Source organism: Triticum urartu, chromosome 3, assembly GCF_003073215.2.
Source record: "Triticum urartu cultivar G1812 chromosome 3, Tu2.1, whole genome shotgun sequence".
Lineage (NCBI taxonomy): Eukaryota > Viridiplantae > Streptophyta > Magnoliopsida > Poales > Poaceae > Triticum > Triticum urartu.
In genome coordinates, this window is record NC_053024.1 from 166337985 (window position 1) to 166355524 (window position 17540).

Below are 17540 nucleotides of genomic sequence, written 5' to 3' on the forward strand. Positions count from 1 at the left end.
GTGGACTGTAGTCGCGTAAGCCATAGGCGTACTATACAACGATAGTGCTCCAGGATATTTTGTGTTGCATCTCACACGGTTGGTGATAATAAACTGTGTGTGATCTACTTGATTTTTCATATTGATTTTAATTACATAATGGGGTCACAGCGACAATGGACGGTGTTTGAATTTCTAGACCTTTTATTTGCAGTGAACATGCAACTATATGTGTGTCGTAAAAGAATTGGAATTAACTGAGTTTTCAATGCATTTATGTGCATAATTAAAATTTGACCTACATGAACATGCTCTAATGCATATAAATTGGTTGAAAATTCAAATATGTGTCCTTGGTTGCATGCTTAGGTCCCATGCAAGAAATGGGAATGAATGTCAAACACCCTACCACGGTTACTCGGCCGCAAACATTGAGATACCTGGTTTTTAAATTATAGTAAATCCAAAGCTCGTCTGAAATTCATGAAACTTGGCATGCTATCATGGAGCGGCATCAACATGTCGTGGTAAATTTTTTGTCCCATTTGGGGCGGGTTTGGGGATATGCTTCTCACAAACCAAAGCTTCTCACAACAATCCTGATGGTTTCGGTAGGGAACGTTCCACCACTACAAAAAAATACACTTCCGTGATGATACGTGTTTGTCACAGTAGGTCATGTTTTTTGTCATGCATGTACATCCATGACAAATTTATGACAGAATCAAGATAGGCATACATGTGCTGTCGTAGAAGTGTTCCATGACATTACCAAAATTATCATCACGGAAGTGTCCACTTCCATGACGATAAATCGCGCGTCACAGAAGTGCTTTCGTCAAGGGTGACCGACACGTGGCATCCACCGTAACGGAATGCTGTTAAGCTATCGGGTCGGGTTTTGGATCCGATAACCCGTTAACAGCCCAGACCAATGGGGATTTTCCACATGTAAAATCATCATTGGCTAGAGGAAACACGTGTCGGCTCATCATTGGGACAGATGCCATCCACTCATTGGACAAGAGGCGCCTATGGTAGGTCGACACGTGGCACGGCCCAACAGTGGCCCATTATAGTGAAAAAGGCCGGCCCAGTAAAAATTAGCAGGCCGGCCCATATAAGGCCTACTTGTGTCAGGTCCATTTAAGCCCACGGCCCATACAAGATGTGCCAATTCAGCCCGTTAAAGATTTGACACCATTGCAGCCCATCGTCAGTTCGACCCCGTTAACATCCCGCTATATATTTGGGCTCAATATCGGCCCGATGAGATTTCGGCCTGTTAACGACCCATTTAATGGATGGGCCAATTTTCAGGATGTACATCTTTCGGCCTTTTAGCGACCCATTTAAATGTTGGGCTAATTTCCGGCCTGGTGTGTCTTTCAGCCTGTTGACGGCCCATAAATCTGATGGGCCATTTGTAGTCGGACCTGAGTTTCGGCCTTTTAGCGGCCCATTTAAGTGTTGGGCCAATTTCTGGCCCGGTGTCACTTTCAGCCTGTTGACGGCCCATAAATCAGTTGGGCCAATTGTAGTCGGACCTGAGTTTTGGCCTTTTAGCGACCCATTTAAGTGTTGGGCCAATTCCTGGCCCTGTCTGCCTTTCAGCCTGTTAACGGACCATAAATGAGTTGGGCCATTTGTAGTCGGACCTTAGTTTTGGCCTCTTAACGGCCCATGCCCTTCATGGTCCAATACCAGCCCGGTTTCTCTTTCCGCCTGCTAAAGGCCCACAACACAGTTGGGCCATTTACAATACGACCTGACTTTCGGCCTCTTAGCGGCCCATGCTCTTCATGGTCCAATACAAGCCCGCTGTCTCTTTCGGCCTGCTAAAGGCCTACAGTACAGTTGGGCCATATGTAGCCCAAACTTAGTAACGGCTTGTTAACGGCCCGTGAAATAAATTGGGGCCACCTGTTGCCCGCTTCGATGTCGGCCTGTTAATGACCCGGGAGGTAAGAGGGCCGACCATTAACTTTCGGCCTAGTAACGGCCCATTAACTTAATGGGCCCACTAAAGTTCGTTCATGTATTTAGGCCAAATTAGATAATTTGAGCCCATTACGACGAGCAAAGGTATGGCATACAGGGAATAACGTTTCACATCCAGAATATATTACAGGAAATTACATCCACTGGGCAATCAAAGATTGATGCCAGTGCAAATAAATGAGCAGAACCTAACCATCTACAATGTCACAATCTGCAACCTCAGCACAGATGACGCCCATAAGCATGTGGGCAAGTTCTTGCTGCTTTGCCACACTGTCTCTGAAAACATTGATCAGTTGTTGTGTCGCACCACTCTGCACCTCTGATTCATCCACCATTTCCATCATTGCTTCAGCCATTAATTGGTTCACAAACATACATTTATTCCGTTGCATTCGAGACAGAGGATACTGAACAGATTCAGATGGCGATTTTGGAAGGCTTGTATTATTGATAGTGGAGAGTGTCTTGACCACTGCATCATAACATAAATTAGGATGGGAACCAAACAGATTAATCATGAGTTATTGCCATATTACCTGACCTAGATTTACTGGAAAGAAACAATGGGGTTGCCTTGCTATTTTCAGAGTTTTTCTTCTTATCTTCAGCAGCCTACACAAAATTAACACACTAGCATTGCTATCATTGGCCAAGTCAGATAATAGGAAAGCAACATTGACACAACGAACATTTGGGCCACTAGCCTACACCAAATTAACACAACATGGCACAGCTATCATCAGCCAGGTAAGGTAATACAAAAGCAACATTGACACAATGAATGAATGTGCAACCAGAGAAGCACTACAATTCAGTAATGTGCGTGATATGAGATACCACATTCATGCAGCTTAGTACGCAAAACTACTAGGCAGTTTTCCTTACAAAAATCAACATTGGCGCCTTTAACATTTTGCTACAACTAATTTTAGATCAGATGAAGGTTAGATTCACGCCGATTAACAAAATACATGCTGATGTAAAAATATAGTGATATACAGCAGGTACTTACATCAGCACTGGAGCACAGAGAATTCCCGCAAGATATTTTCCTCGAATACGATCCCAATGGAGGAAGTCTTGTATTGTTTAACATTAAGAAACATGTAGAAAATATGATCAGAATGCTATAAAATTTCATGATGTGAGGATATGCACACGCTTCTTAGAATGGAGTTGACATTCTTTTGCTGGACTGGAGCGGACTAGTTCTTTGGCCACTGGAATCTGCTTATTATCAGTGGGAGTTGGGTTTCTCTGTGCTAGAGTAGTATCTATGAAAAATGGAGTTGGTTTATTATCTCCTGGTGTTTGGATCTTTTGCAAAGACCTGGTTTGTAACCCTTCAGATTCTAACATAGCCGTCTTCCCCTTGCATGCCTTATATAGAAGAATGGTCATTCGGTTATAAAACATGCTACAACAGAGATGGAATAGGTACTGAAGAATAGAAAGGCATGACATATTAACATGTATTCACTCCATCCGGAAATAAATGGATGGGTCTAGGCGTATTTCAGTTCTAGATACATCCAGTTTTATCCATTTCTGCGACATTTAATCCGGACGGAGGGAGTATGATGTAAGAGCTAGGGATACGACAGGACAACACAGTACAAAAACACTGAAAACCCCACTGCAGAACCAAAGTATTCAAACCCACTGATATGAGATAGTACACTCATGCAGTTCAGGATGCAAAACTACCAGGCAGTTTTCCTTGCAAAAATCAACATTGTGGCCTTTAATCATACATTTTGCTACAACTAAATTTAGATCAGATAAAGGTTGGATTCACGCCGATTAACAAAATACATGTTGATGTAAAAATATAGTGATATACAACAGGTACTTACATCTACATTGGAGCACAGAGAATTCCTGCAAGAATCTTTCCTCATAAACGATACCATTGCAGAAAATCTTCTATCTGTTAAGCTTATTTTCTAAAAGAGAGATGGGTAAGAAACATGTAGAAAATATGATCAGCATGCTATCAAATTTCATGATGCAAGGATACGCACACGCTTCTTAGAATTGAGTTGACATATTTTTGCTGGACTGGAGCGGACTAGTTCTTTGGCCACTGGAATCTGCTTATTATCAGTAGGAGTTGGGTTTCTCTGTGCTAGAGCAGTATCTATAAAAACTGGAGTTGGTTTATTATCTCCTAGCGTTTGGATCTTTTGCAAAGGCCTTGTTTGTAACCCTTCAGATTCTAACATAGTCGTCTTCCCCTTGCATGCCTTGTATAGAAGAATGGTGCTTTAATTATAAAACATGCGGAAGCAGAGAGATGGAATAGGTACTGAAGAATAGAAAGGCATGACATATTGACATGTATTCCCTCCATCCAGAAAAAAATGGATGGGTCTAGGCGTATTTCAGTTCTAGATACATCCTTTTTTATCCATTTCGGCAACATGTAATCCGGGCGGAGGGAGTATGGTGTAAGAGCTAGGGATACGACAGGACAACACAGCAAAAAAACACTAGTTGAATGTAAAACTGTATGCTAGCGGAATACGTACAGAAATAACTAAGGCAACATACACGTGTATGATTGGGAAAATAAGATGGCATTGCAACAGAGCACTAGAACAACACTTCAATGTAAAAAAACATGGTATGGTAGACAGATGAAGTACATACTGATGAATAACAATGCATAAGATATTCAGAAGCATGATGTCCAAATTAAGCAGATGGCATTGCGATAGAGTAGAATGACAGTACTTGAATTTGAAAACATGTTATCATGAATGGAATAGGTACTAAAAAACAGGAAGGCCTGACATATTTACATGCATGATCACACTAGTAGAAAACGGGCCATTAGCACCGGTTCGTAAGGCCCTTTAGTGCCGGTTTCGGAACTGGCACTAACATTTCGGCACTAAAGGCCCCCCCTTTAGTACCGGTTCAACACGAACCGGTGCTAAAGGGAAACCACGTGGCACGAGCCAGCTCCGGGGGCCGGGAGCCCTTTAGTACCGGTTGGTAACACCAACCGGTACTAAAATGTTTGGGGGATTTTTGGTTTTATGATTTCTTTTTCATTTAATTTTGTGTTTTCCATTTTAATTCTTTTTCGTTTGCTGGTATTTTACGGTACTACACATTGTACACGTTATGCATATATATATATATATAAATAGAATTTCTAGTAGAACCAATCATATATATATATATCATCAATGTCTCACAAACCACCATATTAATTTACACATACACACATGTATAGCTATATACAATTTCTCCTACATATGCATGTTGCCTTCGGAGCCAGTGGCATTAGCCTAATTGGTGCCTTCGGAGCACGATGACAATTGGAAGTGGTTCATGGGGGCGGTAGCGGGTAATAGTATTCTCCCTTCGGATTTATGACCTGGTCGAGCAAAAATCCCGCTATTTCCTCTTGAAGTGCTTCTACGCGCTCCGTTTCTAGGAGCTTGTCCCGCACCTCTTTGAACTGTTAAGAAGGAGATCAATATGCATGTGTATTATTTGTGTGACTAGATATCGATAATGGTGTAAAAATTGTGAATAGTGTTCTGACAAGCGTACCCATTCCTGTCTTTGAGATCTGTTCCTTTCGGACGCCATCATGCGAATGTTCTCGCAAACGCAGTATGCACACAGATTAGTCCCCTGCGCCTGCTTCAGGGCCTTTATTATGAGAATGGAATTTAATTTGATCAGATAATAATTAATCAAGCATGATAATTAAAGAGATGGCAGCTAGCTAGCTAGCTAGTACTACTTAATTACTTACCTTGGATCGAAACCATTTCAGCTGTGGTTTCCATTCGCCTTCTGTGACGCTGATGAACCTTGCCCAAGCCCTGCCCGTCGACAAAGAAAATGAATAAAGGGGTTATTAAATAGTTCATATCATGAAATGACGAACTAAATAGGCCGAGATATATAGTTAATAATGATTGAAATTACCTGTTGACTATCCCATACAAGATGTTGTAGTCACTATTTGCTTTGAGTAGCGAGTCCAGTATTTCAACTGTTCCGGCGTCAACTTTAATGATACACAAGATCCAGTGAAATCTGCATGCACACACGTTTGCATGTATTAATTAAGCGGGCATATGTAAGCAAAAACATGTAGCTAGCTAGTAGGCAAAAACAGAGAATTTGTAGTACAAGAAAGTGTGACTCACTCGAAGTTGTAAGGAAGTAGTATATCTTCATTGTATTTGAGGCCCTTCAAGAACTCTAGCATGCTGTCCTCTACGTGCTTTTCATAATACTTGCTCATTTTCCATGTGTATTGATTAATGGTGTTTGGGTCAATGAACCCAATGCCATAGCGTCCACCTTTTCTCATTTCATACATCTTCATCCTGCATAATACCACAGAAAAGAATATAGTGAGGATAATTACAGGTAATGATTGATCAAAAGGATCACTACAGCTAGCTTGAGACTTCAATTAATTACAGAAAGAAATCACTTACAGACAATAGCAACTGACGATAGATTTGTCGAGTGCGTCTTGATTGTATAACTGAAACAGTTCAGAATACTCAACGGCCAAAGCTTTCTCATGGTAGTAATGATCCTTCTTGACATACACCATGAGGGACTCTCGATCGGATCTCTTGGTAATGTCCATGTACCATTGATGCAATTCATACATTCTCGTTGGGAGCTTCTTGACATCTTCTGGCTTGACCAAAGGTTGGCCCCGGACATATTTCCGTTTTATTTCCTCCTCTGTAATCACAGGCATGTCCTCGATCTCGAGGAGTTGTCCAACAGTGATCTTGAGTTCTTCAGCCTGCATTATATGCTCCTGGGTTATTACCACATCGCCCACCTCGGGAACGTAAACTGTTTGGCCACAATAATATTGGGCGCGCGTACTGTCACGTGTTGTCGGCACAACAAGCGGGGGGGTCGATTGCGCCGCCTGTTCTCCCAGCTGGGCAACGGTTTTCCCGCATTTTTCAACAGCTGCTTGTTGTTTGCTCGAGCTCGAGCTCGCCTCCTTCTGTAGACGTTGTCGATGTAACTTCCTGATGTGGCGCTCATAGTCTGTGTCAACAGGCTTAGGAGCTGGTGGGTGAGCCATACGAATGAAGTGGTCAACTACTTCCACAGGCACTTTCTCCCTTGGCGGCGGTGGCGGTTTCGGTCCAAAATGGGCGTCGACTTCTGCCCGCACTATGGCATTGCTTTGCTCCTCGGTCCTGTCGTAAGACCTCACAGGAAGAGGAGTAGTGAGGTTTGGACCATATTTATATCGCTTGCCTCCACCTGTACTTCCTGTACTATGACCTCGACTGGTACCGCTACGCACCATAGCCGCGGGGTGTCTCTTCTGCGATTGCTGAGGCGGCGGAGACGGCTGACGGGGCTGAGTTGGACGAGGAGGAGTGGCCTGAAGCTGTGCCGGACTTGGAGGAGGAGTGGCTTGACACTTTGCCGGACTTGGAGGAGGAGGAGTGGCCTCACGCGTTGGTGGACTTGGAGGAGCGGGAGTCTGCTGACTCGGTGGCGGACTTCGACGAGGAGTCGGGTGACGCGGTGTCGGTGGCCTTCGAAAAATGATGCAATCCTTTCTCCATAGGATGATACGATGTTTGGCATCTCCGAGTGTGTGCTCCTCATCACCTCCAGGAATGTCAAGCTCTAGCCCCGAATATTGGTCCACCACCTCATCAACCAAGACACGAGCATAGCCCGCTGGAATCGGGTTGCAATGGAAGGTTGCCTCGGGGGAATTTGAAAAAGCAACGGCGTCCGCCACCTTCATGGATATGTTCTTCATTTTGAAGTGTAGCTTGCAGTTAGTGTTCTCCGTGATGTCATCCATGGGGTATCTATCCAGCACTACTGCGTCGCCCGGGGCGGAACCCACGCTGCTTCTCGCCATGGATGGGGTGGTGGTATCCAATGCTGGATCATCCGCTAGCTGCTGCAGCTGCTGAGACCCCCTTTGCTGGCTAAGTGAGTCGATCTGCTCCTGCTGCCGCTGGAATTTAGCTGCCAATTCCGCTTGACTTGCTTCTAGGCCTTGAAGGCGTTCATAGTCGAGCTTCCTTTGCTCCTCCTCCATCTTCCTCTTCTTCTCCTCCGCAATCTTCTTTCTCGCACGGGTTCTGTAGTCGGCGTTCCAGTCCGAAAACCCCTCATACCACGGAATAGCGCCCTTGCCTCGTGTTCTTCCCGGGTGTTCAGGATTTCCCAGGGCACGCGTAAGCTCGTCGTTCTCTCTGTTGGGATGGAACACCCCCGATCGAGCCTCTTCTATTGCAACAAGTAGCGCATCGTCGGCTCCGTTCAGACATGCCTTCGTCGAAACATTGCCTGTCTTCGGGTCCAACTCCCCCCATGCGCATAGAACCAAGTCCTGAACCTGGGGGGCCAGCTCTTACTAACCGGAGTGACACCTGCATCCTCCATCTCTTCCTCAGACTTATCCCACTTAGGCATTGCCACCGCGTAGCCACCTGGCCCCAGCTTATGGAACTTATCCTTTTTTTCGGCATTGGCCTTGTTTATTCTCGACCGTTCCTTAGCTAATTCTGAATCCTTGAATTTCACGAAATCATCCCAATGAGCACTTTGATTCTCTAGTATCCCCTCGAATACTGGAGTCTTCCTTCCTCCCTTGACGTACTTCTCCCATGTCATTCTCTTGTGGTTCTTGAATGCAACCGCCATCTTCCTAAAAGCAGCGTCCTTGACTTTCCGCACGTCTGCTTCTGTGAAATTATCTGGTAAGGTGAAATGTTCCATGAGAGTATCCCAAAGCAGATTTTTTTGCTTCTCGTCGACAAAAGTAACATCTGGACGTGGATTAGCTGGCTTTCTCCATTCTTGAAGGGAGATCGGGAGTTGGTCCTTCACAATAACTCCGCACTGACGAACGAACTTGTCCGCAATCTTCTTAGGCACTAATGGTTCGCCATTAGGTCTGATTGCCTCGATATTGTACTTTACACCCTCCTTCAACTTTTTGTTCGGGCCTCGTTTCGTCCTTTTTCCTGAAGATTTGCTCGATCCGGATGGCTGAAAGAAGAAAGATCGATTCGTTAATATATCTTCAACTCATTTAAAACATGCGATGATCACCAGATTCCTGCTTATATAAATATATATACCTCGCCGGTGTTTGTTGTTTCAGGATCAACATGTTCTTCATCGTAGTTCATGACTTCATCTTCTCGGTCGTCGTGATCGAATATCATATCACCATCTCCGGTGTTGTTTAGATATTCGGAGCCGTCAAAATCTTGTTCATTCTGATCATCATCTGGCCCGCGTATGATATCGAGCATGGTCTGTTCTCTATCTCTGTCGGTATTCTCTGCCATAGCTTTTATTTAGCTATGACAAAAGAAATATAAAACAATTTAGTATAATCTCGAATAATAGATATAATCTCGAATACACCGTCTCGAATAATAGATATAATATTGAATACATCACTAGCTAGCTAGCTAGCAAGCTAATAAAGATCGAATAGTACAGAGTAATCTAGGCCACTCGCGGTTCCTGAGGTGCGGGCGGTGGACACCCAAAGAGAAGGAACCATCACTGGATCATAGCTTGGGTGATCTCCCTAAAGAACCTGCCAGGTATTGGAGAACCTGACGTCCATAGCAGCCATGTAGCGATGGACGTGCTCGTCCTCCTCCCTAACACGACGATGTACCACCTCCGGCAGGGCCGGCTCCCTCCGCACCGAAAGTGGCCCACGTGAATGCCACCAAAGGAGATGAGGGTCGACGACGGGACCCGGGGCCGGGTTCCTCACCAAGCGTCGCGCCCCTGAAGGTAGCACCTCCCAGTGCCAGCCCGGCGGAGCCCAGTCCCGGACATGGGTCCTCTGAAGCAGGACGTCGCGGACGTGTCGACGGCGAGGATGCGGGCCGGGCATCGTCGACAACAAAATACTATATGCCGCAAAAGTAAAGTAACATTTTTTAAATGATGGATTGTGATGATTTCATATATGCAAATTCTAAATTTTATAACTAAAAATATAAGAAACTAAAAAAACATCGATCATCGTCTAACAATTTGAAATTAATCTAATTCATCTAGCTAGCTAAAACTAACATTTCCAAAATTTCTAACATTTCTATATAACTAACATTTCTATAACATTTGACATTATATATATTATAACTAACATTTCTACATACTATTTGACATTAATCTAATCTAATTAATTAATTCATCTAAAACTTTGTATGAAAAACAGAAAAACAGAAAAAACTAAAAGCTAAAAACAGAAAAATTGTGTGTGTGTGCGCGTCTAGTGTGTGTGTAGTGTGTGTGTGTGTGTGCATGTAGTGTGTGTGTGCGCGCGCGCGTGTGCGTGCGCACGGTCGGCACCAGCGCCGGCGCCGGTGTGCGCTACGATCGATTGGAGGGAGGAGAGGGGCCAGGGGAGGGGCTCACAGCGCGCGAGGGAAAGGTCGAGGCGACGGCGACGACGAGGGCGAGGTCGATCCAAAGGCGACGGCGACGGCGAAGAGAGGGGATCGGCGACCGGGACGGCGACGGGGGTGCCGCGGAGTCGACGGGGACGACGCGACGAGGACGGGGGCGTCGCGGAGTCGACGGGGACGGCGCGACGGGGGCGGCGATGGCGCGACGGGGGAGGCGGCAGAGAGAAGTGGGAGATGAGAAACTGAAAATTTTCGAAGTGCTTCTTATATAGGGGACACCTTTAGTACCGGTTGGAGCCACCAACCGGTACTAAAGGCTTGTTTTGGCCAGGCCAAGCGGGGGGGGGAGCACCCCCCTTTAGTACCGGTTCCTGGCTCCAACCGGTACTAAAGGGGGGGTCCTTTAGTACCGGTTGGAGCCAGGAACCGGTACTAAAGGGGGGTGCGCTGCCAGGCGAGGGGCGCAGAAGTTTAGTCCCACCTCGCTAGCCGAAGGGCGCTCACACCTGCTTATAAGCCCCGCAGCCGCTGCTGTCTCTAGCTCCTCTCTAATGCAGGCCTTCTGGGCCTACCTCTGCTACTCTGCCCTGTGGGGCCTATTGGGCTTGCGGGCCTGCATCCTGGCCCAACAACAGGTTGGGTTTCTAGTCGTATGCAAGCCGCTGTGGCCCGGTAGGTGGGCTTTTTTCATTTAGTTTTTTCTTTTCTGCTTTATTTATTTCGTTTTATTTATTTTTAGTTTTTTTTTGCTGTATTTAGAGTTTCTTTGTGAATATTTTTGATAGTTTTTAGAAACTTTCAGTTAGTGCCGGTAGTTTTTAAATTTGAATAGTTTAAATTTTGAATTATTTGAAATTTGTGTGAATCAGTAGTTTGTGAATAACTTAACTTTAAAAATACATTTTCCAGTGATTCTTTTTTATTATGTTTAATATTAGTGTGTTTTATCATTATATTCAATTTGGTAATGCTTAAGTTATTTAAAAATGAAATGCCTTTGTAACGGATGAGTTTTCGTCCGAAACCCTGATACTTCGAAACATATTGTCCATTTTGTACACGAAGTGTATCCAGTTTTTGCGGTAACCCTCTCTACTTTTTTGCACATGCTATGTGGGTGAAATTATGATACCATGCCAACTTTCATCCTTTTCTGAGTTCATTTGAAATGCTTTTCAATTTCAGGGTCATTTAGTTGAAAAAATCAATAAATGCATGAAAGAATTTGCTTGCACATAAAATTTCTTCGCGTTTCAAATGCCAAAACACATAACTAGCTACCCTAACTATTACAGAGATTCCCTCCTGGGTGTGAAACACAGAAGAAAGTGATGATAGCTAAGCCGATCACATCCCAGATCTTTGGGTGTGAAACTTTTTCTTCGCGTGTGTCCCTTTGCATCGTAGCCATGGAAAATCTTCATCATTTAACGGGATGCTCGGGTCAATATTCACTGTGAATGGAGCAATTTCATCAAACTTTTCATAATCTTCTGACTTGTCTGTCTTGTCATCCACTCCCACGATGTTTCTCTTCCCAGAAAGAACTATGTGTCGCTTTGACTCATCGTACGATGCATTCGCTTCCTTATCTTTTCTTTTTCTTGGCTTGGTAGACATGTCCTTCACATAGAAAACCTGTGCCACATCATTGGCTAGGACGAATGGTTCGTCTGCATACGCAAGATTGTTGAGATCCACTGTTGTCATTCCGTACTGCGGGTCTTCCGTTACCCCGCCTCGTGTCATATTGACCCATTTGCACCGAAACAAAGGGACCTTCAAACCACGTCGATAGTCAAGTTCCCATATGTCCTGTATATAACCATAATATGTTTCCTTTCCCGTCTTGGTTTCTGCATCAAAGCGGACACCACTGTTTTGGTTGGTGCTCTTCTTATCTTTGGCGATCGTGTAAAATGTATTACCATTTATCTCGTACCCTTTGAAAGTCATTATATTCGAAGATGGTAACTGGGACAACAAGTACAGGTCATCTTCAATAGAGGTGTCATGCATGGTAAGTGCTTGCAACCAGCTGGCGAAACTCCTGGTTTGTTCACGTGTAATCCAGTCATCAGACCGCTCCGGGTGTTTGGAGCATAGAAAATTCTTGTGTTCATCCATATACGGAGCCACCAAGGCGGAATTCTGTAGAACTGTGTAGTGTGCTTCAGTGAGAGAATGTCCGTCCATACATATTATTTGTTCCCCTCCTAGCGTGCCTTTTCCATCCAGTCTGCCCTTATGCCGCGATTCAGGAACACCAATCGGCTTAAGGTCAGGAATAAAGTCAATACAAAACTCAATGACCTCCTCATTTTCATGGCCCTTGGAGATGCTTCCTTCTGGCCTAGCACGGTTATGAACATATTTCTTTAAGACTCCCATGAACCTCTCAAAGGGGAACATATTGTGTAGAAATACAGGACCCAGAACGTTAATCTCTTCGCATAGGTGAACTAGGACGTGCGTCATGATGTTGAAGAAGGATGGTGGGAACACCAACTCGAAACTGACAAGACATTGCACCAAATTATTCTGTAACCTTGGTATGATTTCTGGATCGATTAACTTCTGAGAGATTGCATTGAGAAATGCACATAGCTTCACAATGGCTAATCAAACGTTTTCCGGTAGAAGCCCCCTCAATGCAACCGGAAGCAGTTGCGTCATAATCACGTGGCAGTCATGAGACTTTAGGTTCTGGAACTTTTTCTCTGCCATGTTTATTATTCCCTTTATATTCGACGAGAAGCCAGACGGTACCTTAATACTGAGCAGGCATTCAAAGAAGATTTCCTTCTCTTCTTTGGTAAGAGCGTAGCTTGCATGACCCTGATGTATGCCGTCTTTTCCGTGCATACGTTGCTGGTCCTCCCATGCCTCAGGTGTATCTTTTGTTTTCCCATACACGCCCAAGAAGCCAAGCAGGGTCACACAAAGAGTCTTCATCACGTGCATCACGTCGATTGCGGAGCGGACCTCGAGGTCTTTCCAATAGGGCAGGTCCCAAAATATAGATTTCTTCTTCCACATGGGTGCGCGTCCGTCAGCGTCATTCGGAACAGGTTGTCCACCAGGACCCTTTCCAAAGACCACCTTCAAATCCTTGGCCATATCATGTACATCAGCACCAGTACGGTGGCGAGGCTTCGTCCGGTGATCTTCCTCACCTTTGAAATGCTTGCCTTTCTTTCTTACGGGATGCCTGCTCGGAAGAAATCGACGATGTCCCAGGTACACATTCTTCTTACAATTAGCCAAATATATACTATCGGTATCGTCCAAACAGTGCGTGCATGAGCGGTATCCCTTGTTTGTCTGTCCTGAAAGGTTACTGAGAGCAGGCCAATCATTGATGGTCACGAACAACAACGCCTTTAGGTCAAATTCTTCCCCCATGTGCTCATCCCACGCACGTACACCTGTTCCATTCCACAGTTGTAAGAGTTCTTCAACTAATGGCCTTAGGTACACATCAATGTCGTTGCCGGGTTGCTTAGGGCCTTGGATGAGCACTGGCATCATAATGAACTTCCGCTTCATGCACAACCAAGGAGGAAGGTTATACAAACATAGAGTCACAGGCCGGGTGCTATGGTTGCTGCTCTGCTCCCCAAAAGGATTAATGCCATCTGCGCTTAGACCAAACCATACGCTCCTTGTGTCATCTGCAAACTCCTTCCCATACTTTCTTTCGATTTTTCTCCACTGCGACCCGTCAGCGGGTACTCTCAACTTTCCGTCTTTCTTACGGTCTTCTCTGTGCCATCGCATCGCCTTGGCATGCTCTTTGTTTTGGAACAAACGTTTCAACCATGGTATTATAGGAGCATACCACATCACCTTGGCAGGAATCTTCTTCCTGGGGCACCGGCCCTCGACATCACCAGGGTCATCGCGGCAGATCTTATAGCGCAATGCACCACATACCGGGCAAGCGTTCAAATCCTCGTACTCACCGCGGTAGAGGATGCAATCATTAGGGCATGCATGTATCTTCTGCACCTCTAACCCTAGAGGGCAGACAACCTTCTTTGCTTCGTACGTACTCTCGGGCAATTCGTTGTCCTCTGGAAGCATATCCTTTATCATTACCAGTAACTTTCCAAATCCCTTGTCAGATACACCATTCTCTGCCTTCCATTGCAGCAATTCCAGTGTGGTGCCCAGCTTTTTCTTGTCACCTACGCAATTCGGGTACAACAATTTTTTGTGATCCTCTAACATGCGCTGCAACTTCTTCTTCTCCAAATCACCTGCGCAGTTTCTCTTTGCATCGGCAATGGCCCGACCTAGATCATCAACGGGCTCATCTGATGCCTCTTCTTCAGCTTCTTCCCGCATTGCCGGCTCAGCTTCTTCCCGCATTACCGGCTCAGCTTCTTCCCCCATTGTTGTATCATCGTATTCAGGGAACCCATGGCCAGGATAGATGTCGTCGTCCTCTTCTTCTTCATTGTCTTCCATCATAACCCCTCTTTCTCCGTGCTTGGTCCAAACATTATAATGGGGCATGAAACTGGTCTTAAACAGGTGGACGTGAATGGTTCTTGACGTAGAGTAATTGTGACCATTCTTACAGCGAGCACATGGACAAGGCATAAAACCACCCGCCCGCTTGTTTGCCTCAGCCGCAAGCAGAAAAGTACGCACGCCCTCAACGAACTGGGGAGAGCATCGGTCATCGTACATCCATTGCCGGCTCATCTTCATTACACAACACCGAATAGACCAAATTAATACAAGTTCATACATAAAGTTCATACAACACTTAAATGCAACAAACAAATAACTATCTAGCTAAAGCATTTAAATGCAACAACAAATACGATCAAGATCGCAACTAAGGTAACAATGGATCCAACAGCATAATGATACCAAGCCTCACTATCGATGGCATATTTTCTAATCTTTCTAATCTTCAAGCGCATTTTCTCCATCTTGATCTTGTGATCATCGACGACATCGGCAACATGCAACTCCAATTCCATCTTCTCCCCCTCAATTGTTTTCAATTTTTCTTTCAAGTACTCGTTTTCTCTTTCAACTAAATTTAACCTCTCGGCAATAGGTTCGATTGGAATTTCAGGTTCAGATACCTCCTAGAAAAAATTTCTATGTCAACTTGATGGGCATAATTTGTCATAAACACGAAATGCAACTAGTTTTAAAAGAGAATATACATACCACATCCGAATCATAACAAGGACTAGGGCCGACGGGGATGAATATCATAACCATGGCACTATATGTATAACAAACAATGTATGGGTAAGATAATTATACGAGTAACTATATATCCAAATCACAAACATCAATTTTTATATAAAATTTCATGAACAAGAGGCTCACCACAAGGTGGTGCCGGCGACGGGACGGTGCGGGCGATCGACGGTGGCTACGATGGAGATTTAGAAGGCACTAAGTAAACCACACCTACATATGCAAACTAAGTGTTATTTTTGACCTCAAATTGCATATAAATCAAATACTAGCACATATATATATCCTCCCAAATTACTAAACTCACAAATTAATCACTATATAAACCAATGCAAGAGCTAATCTAGCAATGAGAGATGAAAGGACAAAGTTGCTAAGCTTTGTGATCATTTGAATGGATGAGGGCCTTCAAATCTTGACAAATTTTGGGCAAATTTTGTCATGAACTCGAGAGGAAGAAGGGAAGAACAGAGGAGAGGGCCGGAGAGGGTAAAGGGGGAAGAACAGAGTGCTGGTGGATGAAGGGTTTATATAGGACGACCTTTAGTACCGGTTCGTGGCACGAACCGGTACTAAAGGTGCTGGAGGGGCCCCACTCTGGCAACATCCTGCCACCACTCTCATTAGTACCGGTTCGTGGCACGAACCGGTGCTAAAGGTTCGCCACGAACCGGTACTAATGAAAGCGGCCCGGCTAGCCGTTGGAACCGGCACTAATGTATACATTAGTGCCGGCTCAAATACAAACCGGCACTAATGTGCTTCACGATTGACCCTTTTTCTACTAGTGTCAGCATGCTAAGCACATGGCATTGCAACAAAGTAGATACACTCCAGGACATTATATGCATGTTGTACCCATATCACAGGCCAAGTTAGAGCAAGGACCTTGTGGGGTGAAGAGGATTCATCATCTTTCTGCAAGTCTTCTGAAGAACTGCCTTTACATGTTCCATCATATTGGGTATCATTGACATCAAGTTTATTGGCCTTTACATTGCTCTGTGAGGTTCTTGTGGATATATCAGTGTGTGCAATTATATCTGACATGCATGGAAGACAACTAGTATTTAGATTTATGTAATGAGTGCCTGTAGGAGACGACATAAATAGTAGGACTGGGGTTAACTAGCAGCAACAGGTCTCATAAACTAAAGGGAGAACACAGATGAAAGATACAGAATATGTACCGTTTGTACTCAAGATTAACTAGATGGCACATAAAAGTATTAAAGAACAACATAGGAAATACTAGAAGTGGTATAATACTATAATCACCAGCCTGTGGGATAGCATTGGCTGATGGATGATAACTATGGAACAGTGTTACCTAAAGAACAAGTATCTTAGCTGAACTATGGAACAACGTTAACTCCTGAACAAGACCCGTAAGAGATCAGCATGAATATACAGTGAAATGTGATGATCTATTTTCCATGCTTAGATGAATAACAAAGCCATAAATGTTGCACACAAGTAAGATGAGGGTACAACCTATCTAGCTGCCATCCATAGGAGTGAGCATCATGTGCTGACTTGTCGATGGCCCTGCAGTTGTTGTGGATGTGCATGTCGGGCATGCGCATTCGATGCATGGAACTGTTGAGTGGGGACTATAGCTCCCTTCTGGTGTATGCTTCCATTGCTGGAGCAGCTGCGGTGAGTCGGAAGACGGTGTGTCTGAAGATGCAGATAACGCATAATGTTAAGAACGACATATCTCTTTGATCTGAAGAAATACACTAAGAGATCAACAGCAAGGTACGAGAGTGGTCACACGTCTGTTGACTGAAGACTAAATTAGGGTCACACGATTTTATTTTATTTTATTTTGGTACTGTCCGATCTATGCCGGATGGATGGCCGTCTTGTGCCTCCTGGTTGACACTGTTCGGAATCTTCCCCGAA